This window comes from Lygodium microphyllum, chromosome 20 (assembly GCF_053477565.2).
Source record: "Lygodium microphyllum isolate KBCC chromosome 20, Lygodium_microphyllum_v1.1.10, whole genome shotgun sequence".
Classification (NCBI taxonomy): domain Eukaryota; kingdom Viridiplantae; phylum Streptophyta; class Polypodiopsida; order Schizaeales; family Lygodiaceae; genus Lygodium; species Lygodium microphyllum.
This window is the reverse complement of record NC_141154.1, coordinates 41,221,447-41,228,896: the sequence shown is the minus strand read 5'-3', so window position 1 is coordinate 41,228,896 and position 7,450 is coordinate 41,221,447. Positions and strand designations below refer to the sequence as shown.

Genomic DNA, 7,450 nt, shown 5'->3' with positions numbered 1-7,450 from the left:
GCAAAGAGAGAGAAGTACAGGAAGAGAGAGAAAGACTATAGAGAGAAGAGAGAATTTGTACTTCATGGAATATCTGCTATGGAGTCAATAAATGTAGAGAAAGATTTTACGCAGATACTTACACAAATCTATAGGGTGGTGAGCAAGAAGGCTCTTGATGGTGGAGAGGATCCTAGTGTTGGTCCTACTCAAGGTTAACCTATTCTTGTTGACAGTAATGTAGCCACAACAACAAGAAAGTTGGGTGTTGTTCAACCCTGTGTATCAATAGTTCACACAGGAGTATCATTGCTTGTGTATCACACTGCATCTCTGACCAGCATGCCCAACACCACCAATTGTCATGAAAGGGTCTTCACACACCCTGCCCTAGAAATGCATTATTGTTAGGCCTGTGCTTAATTATTCTTGCACCATGATATGAAGTTCATGTCACAGAAGCTCCTCTACTGGTCCATTGTCTTCAAGCAAAGAAGGCTCAGGAAGCTGTCAACATCATCGATGCACAGGAGACCACCTAGTGCTGGATCAAGAAGTCTGCTTGTTATTAGTGACTTTTGACAGATGCAGACAGGTCAAGGTATTTCAATGCCACAATATGACAGCCATACAGGTATGGCACAGTCTCAAGGTGTAGTTGGTGCTATTATTGGGGAACTAAAGCCACACGTAAGATCTTGAAGAGGTCAAGCAACCGATCCCCACAGTATTGCTGAGCAGCTCCGGCGGGAAAGGATAGCAGAACGAATGAAGGCGCTTCAAGAGTTGGTTCTGAATTCTAATAAGACTGACAAGGCATCAATGCTTGATGAAATTATCGAGTATGTTAAGTTTCTGCAATTGCAAGTGAAGGTCCTTAGTATGAGCAAGCTTGGAGGTGCTGCAGCAATTGCACCACTTGTTGCAGATCTACCTGTTGAGGGAAAGAACACATTGGTAGCAGCAGCATTAGGCCAAAACTCAGGGTCTTCTCAAGATGCCATGGCAATAGCTGAACATGAAGTTGCATGTTTGATGGAAGAAGATATGGGCATGGCCATGCAATACCTTCAAAGCAAGGGCTTGTGTCTCATGCCCATATCATTGGCCACAACAATTTCAACTACCAATTCAAGCCAAACATCAAACAGTCAGGTACAGCAAGGACTTGGCAACAGCAAATAGTTACAAATGGGAATGCTATCTTCATTCCTTGCACACAGCAACAGTGTGGCTGCAAGCTTGGTTGTGCCATGTGCTACAGCGACATATGGAATTAATGCCTCAAATGTGCCTGTGGCCATGATACCCAAAATGGGGATGTTCCATTGCAACACTGTGAGAAGCTCAAGAAGAAGCACACCAGAGCTGTAAAGTGCTTGTTCACTACCAAGAACAGACGATCCAATGGTTGGATCACAACCAGTTAGCTCGTTCTGAGGATTTTGATGACCAGATGAAGGGGCTAAAGAGCATCTGCAACCCCATCATTGGGATGGGATTTCTGACAGAGACTTCCCTTCTTCACCTAGACTGCATGGGGTTTAAGGGGGCCTCTCTCAACTACGCCAGTTCTTGCTGTTCATTGCCTCTGTCCTTCAAAATTGCTTAATGGCTGCTACAAAAAAGCCCAAGAGCAACAACTGGGTAGGTGATGCTACCAGGGATTCTGAAGTAGAGCCACTGAATATCTAGACTTCTCCACAAAAGAAACTCGTGGACCAAGAAACAGTGACCAAGAAACATGCTATAGACATGACAGAATGAGGTTCAGGAATTTACTTTGTGGCTGAGATTTTCTGACACCTCAGGCAATGGGAAAGCCTTACGTTACTCATTCCAAGTTGCGGAGTTGTGGAAGATAAACATCAATCGGTCTAATTCCTGCACAAGATGAAACCTCTGAGGAAAGTGAATCTGACAAAGAAGAAGCAAAGCTTGTGAAACCATCTGTAACTGCGCCAAATGTGAAAGCACCTCCTGCAAAGATTAGTACTACCAAGAATGGCAAGCCATCTAGCAAGCAAGAAATTTCTTTAGAGAGCGAGGACTCTTCTGAAAGTGATGAGGAGCCGGCAAGGCTTGCTACCAAACAAGCCTCAAAAGCTGTTATTACAACTGCTACTAAGAAATGGAAAAAAAAAGCAAATAGGAGAGCTTCGATGATGAATCTTCAGAAGGATGCCTCTATAACACAATATCTAAAGCCAAGCAAGTAATAGAAGGCTATAGATCACTAGAAGAGACCTCCCTTCGATTGAATGCCTTGCATTCGTAAAAAATTCCAGTACCAAATGAGACTCCAATTTTCAACAGGAGCTAGGGGAGGCAATCTTCATAGACAATGGTCAAAAGTTTGTAAAAATTTTGTGCATTGCCTTCCTCACTAATGGATAAATTTTGACAGTGTTAGCACTTCAACTACAGGTAGAAATGGCCTCTCCTTTTCTAGGTGAGAAGGCCCTTATATCTGTGCTGTCTAAAGAGCATGCTATAGATCTGCCATTTTGAAGACAAGAAACCACAAAAATGCTCCTACAGATCTGCATTTTTGAAGACAAGAAACCATTGTTTGTGTTGTCTAAAGATCCTGCTACAGATCTGCCATTTCGAAGACAAGAAACCATAGAAATGCTCCTGCAGATCTGCCATTTTGCTATAGATCTGCCATTTTGAAGACAAGAGACCACAGAAATGCTCCTACAAATCTGCCATTTTTGAAGACAAGAAACCATTCAAATGCTCCCTTTGCCTAGACAACAGATTGTGATACCGAGATCAAGAAGTTAGCCTACCTGCAGTTTGTGAAAATTCTAGGAGTTCACTTCAAGAGGCTGGCAGACAGATTTGCGTGTTTGAAGACCTTGATAGCGAGCTGAGTGCCATCTGGAAAGAAGGATCTGTAAACTGTTGCAAACCTGCCTTTCCCCAAGACATGGACAGTGTCAAAGAAGCCTTTGAGGTAGGGAAGCAAAAATCCAGGGGAGAAATGAAGGTCTAGGAAGTATACTCCATGGAAACCACAGGAAAGCTTAGGAGAAGAAGAAGAAGACTTCTTTTACAAAAACTAACTGCAACCAAAGCCTTCACTAACTCTTGTAACAGCCTCTTTTGACACTGGTCCCTTCAAAATAGCCTGTGAATGAAAAATGACCTGTTAATTTTAGTGATCGGACTCCATTTTACCTCCAACTTCTGAGAATGCCTTCAATGCAGCCTGTCTTCTCCTTGGGAATGTCCACTGGTTAATGCACTACTACATGTAAGTCTGTACCCCTAGTACTTGTCTGCCATAGATGACCTGATTAAAGAAATAGGAAAAATTAGTTGAAATGTAACCAAACTGGGATCAAGAAGCCTAAGCTCTGATACCAGTGTAAGAGAGAGGACAAGAGAGAGAGAGGAGAGAGAATGACTGCAGAAGAGACAGAAGTGCAGGAAGAGGAGAAAGACTACAGAGAGAAGAGCGAAGGAGAGAGAAAGAGGGTGACGAGGAGAGAGAAATACTAGGAGTAGAGAGAGAAATACAGGAAGAGGAGAGAGAAATGGCTGGCAGCCATGGAAAGATAGGAGAGAAGGTGAAGAAGGTGAAAGGACATATGTATATTCATAAAAATGGTACCATGCCAGTGTCCTTCACACCTTTTATACCTAGGTTAGTGTGACACTAGGTATTTCCCTCCATTACATCAAAGATCAAGCTTTTGCAAAAAATATGGGAAACAAAGAGATGCATTGTAATAAGATAGTCATTGCATTAACATAAGTTTGTAATTACGCCATATATTGGGTAAAGCTAGGTAATCACTTATTCAGAAAAAGAGTTTGGAGATATTATTAATTTATAGCGATCACATTGCATTGTACTCACTAGGTTGATTTATTGCATGTCAATAAAGTTGAATGGGAAGAGTGCATCTATGTTCTCATCTAAAGAGGATAATGTAATTTTTAGTGAGACCTTACACCTATTAAAAAAATTAATGCTATGATCTAACATAAGCATTAATGCATATTTTTAGGTCAATCTTTTATTTTCTCAATAATATTGGTATAAATGGATTTTTTGACACGTTGCTTGTTCTTGTATGTGGTAGGCCAAGGTTGGATGGATAGAGTCTAATTTTGTATTGTAATTGGGCAAGAGGAGAAAAAATTTGTACTTGAATTATTGCACTTGCTAGGACCAAAGAGAGGGCAAGAAGTTACTAGTTTTGTGATAGGCCCTTGATAGGAAGAAGGGTAGTTAGGCTTCTAATGGGATGGCTTCTAATGTATTAGTTATACTAGTAACACATATTAGTTATGTAAGGATCATGAGTCCATATTTTGAGCAAGAGACATGTTTCTATTTAAGTATGCTTTGCTCTTCAAAGTGCTGTGGGGTTGACGCTAAATAGGCCTTCATTTTGAACTAAAAGAAGCATCATAGAAGGGGGACCTTTTTTTAATTTTCTTACCCTATTCATCAAGGGAATTGTTATGTATTGAGGTCTCATAGGTTTATTTTATGTAAACTCTTACTCTCTTATCCACTTAAGACCACTTAGATGTGACTTCTTCACGAATCAAACATACCCTTTCTTTATCCAACCTGTGAATATCCTTTTATAAAACCCTTTAGTGTGGAAAATTTCTCGGTGATAAATTATTAACATTAATCTTGTAGTAGAACATCCACTTTTGTGGCAATTTAAAGCCTTTATTAAAATTTGCATTTCTCATCAATGAGAAAGATTGAGAAGAAATGGTATTAGGAAAATGTGACCTATAGAATATAATAGTTGAATAAAATTTGAAAGGATCAAAACAACCTAAAAAGTTTATATTTCTATGTGCAGCTTTGAGATGATTTTCACAAAAAATAAAAAATATATCATGATTCTAATCAAAACATCTGATATCAAGCTAAAAATTTCATGACACGCACTTTGACATGTATGACATGCATTCTTGTTAAGAGAATTGCAATCAAATAAAAATTTTCAACTTCTTAAAGAGCACAAAATAGCATTGCTGAGCATTTTTTAACTAATTTTCATGTTCGTTTGAAAATTGAGTTCTTATAGAAAATGAGTTTCTAATTGAAGCTTGTTTCAAACCTTTTATTCTACTATCTTGCCATATTGTTAGAATCCCATCAAATTTTTGTATGTTATGCACATGTTTTTAAAAATATAGTAGAATAAGACCTAAGCCACTAAAGTGGCTTGGAACCATTTTGTGGAAAATTAAAATAATAGTATTAAAATCCATTGTATCAAATCCATGTGATACAGTTGTATAGTGTTGAGTCATCCTTATATTTTTTGATTATTCTATGATGCCATTAGTTTTAGATTGAAAAGTTTATGTATAATTTTAATCTAGCATAAAAATATTTTACAAATTTTTTGGCTACTTTAAGTTGAAAGTTTTCATTTGTCAAAGAGGAATGTTTGAGGATGTGCATGTCTTCTAATTATATCTTCTAGTATAGAAATTGTTATAAAGATATTTGTTTCATGCTTTAGAGCTTTTATTCCAAAACATTTAGGTAGGTGTTTGATAAAAGTGATATTTCCTTTCTTTCAACTTGATTCATGAAGGGGTTCTATGATATATGATTTGAATGTTTTTCATACTTCAATGGATGCTAGAGATCCTAATATTTTTATTTACAAGCTCTAAGGGGGTAACAACTGGGAAAACTTTTAAGATAGCTAGATATGCTTCTCCAAAGAAAAGGATTTAAAAAAATTTCTATGTCAAAACTAAGATACATCTTAAATTCAAGGTGACCAAAGAGGGGATAAGAGATAAAGTATTTTAGAAGTGATCTGGGTACATTGAATCTAGGTTCTTGTTTTGCTGATACATAATAAATCATGTTCTTAGATGTAGTATTATTTTTTAAGTTTTCTATCACTATGTACTATTCCATAAATCATGGTACTAATTTAATGTATAAACTTAATGTTGAAATAGAGGTATTTATATCTATTTATATCAAGTTTGAGAGCATATGTTGACTTATAATGTTTTGATTATCAATTTTAAGAGCTATTTATATGAAGTTTGAGAGTGTATATTGACGTACGAGATTTTGATTATCTTTAATCCTTAACAAGTAGTTACTTTTATTGTTGTTGTTTCCTTCACGATATCTAAAGTTTAAGATGTAGCATGAAGTGTGAGAATCCATCTCAAATGTTGGCCAGAAGGATGATCCTTCCTAAGAAGGTGCATTATGTGTTGATGATGCATTTCAAGGGTCACATTTGAGTTATGCAAGAAAATATAAATTATCTAATAGGATCATAGTATTACAATTACCTTTTTCTCCACTATAGAGTAATTTTTCTTACAATTGATTTAGTTTCTATTATAAAATATATTGGGCACCGAGGTTTAATTTCTATAATAAAACAACACTAATTCCATGAGTAGAAGCTTTTCTTTCACAAGATTTATGTATTAAAATCTAGGTAGATGAAATGAGCAATAAGGAATTTAATCAAATTTAAATTTTTTCATAAATATTTGTAAACACTCATCTATATATGGTTTTAATCTTCTTTAGAACATTCCATAGAATTGTAGGGATTTCTATGAATACTCATAAGAAATTATAAGACAACTTACTCACCTTTTTAGAATCTTTAAACTTGTGATAAATCTTTGGTTATTGTAGTCTGTTAGTTTGGTGAGCTCAAGGAATGGGGAAACCCATTATTAAGTTCATTCTAGTTATCTCATCCATACAAGACATGACAAAGGTGTGGAAGAAGTTTATAGTTTAGCAGAATTACACTAATGGTTGTACAGAAAGCTTGTCCCAAGAACTAAGAAGGATTAAGAATGTTTAAAATTTTCAAAGCAATGTAGCATTCAAAGAGAAAAGAAGGAAGAGATATTGGAAAATTTATAATGCAATAATTAAACATATTATGTGGACACAAGTTAGGGAAATATATGAAAATGATTAGATATCCACAACTAACATGTCCTCATCACAAGCCTCTACAAAATAAAATACATGAAACTTTTTCTAAAAATCTATACATAATGAAAGACTTGTTATATTTTATGGATATTTTTACAAATAAAATACTTCTCACTTTCAAAAAATATATTTTAGAGAAATATGGCAGTGTTATAATCTTTCACTTTCCTATTGTGGCCTCTTTGAAGATGACTTGGCATTATCCTTGATTTGTAATGATTGTTGCTTCTATTTCTAGCATTGATCTATATCTAAGTATGTGCTTTTTGGCATATTCTCCAACCAAACTTGGATCCTTGATAAAAAAACTTGTATAGCTTCTCACTTATCCACAAACGTTATCTTCTATATGTTTCATTTGATGGTGTTTATTCAAATGTTATTGTTAAATATAGTATACGCGTTAAACTAGTTGGAAAAAATCACATCTAAAAGTAAATTTTGTCATGCCATAATATTTTCATGTATGGAACTAGACCCATCAAT

At 35.9% G+C, this 7,450-nt stretch overlaps 1 pseudogene; it reads left to right on the top strand.

The window, feature by feature from the left end:
• The first annotated feature begins 564 nt into the window (after positions 1-564).
• Positions 565-1,353, top strand: LOC148018864 (bHLH transcription factor RHL1 pseudogene; annotated as a pseudogene).
• Positions 1,354-7,450: the final 6,097 nt, after the last annotated feature.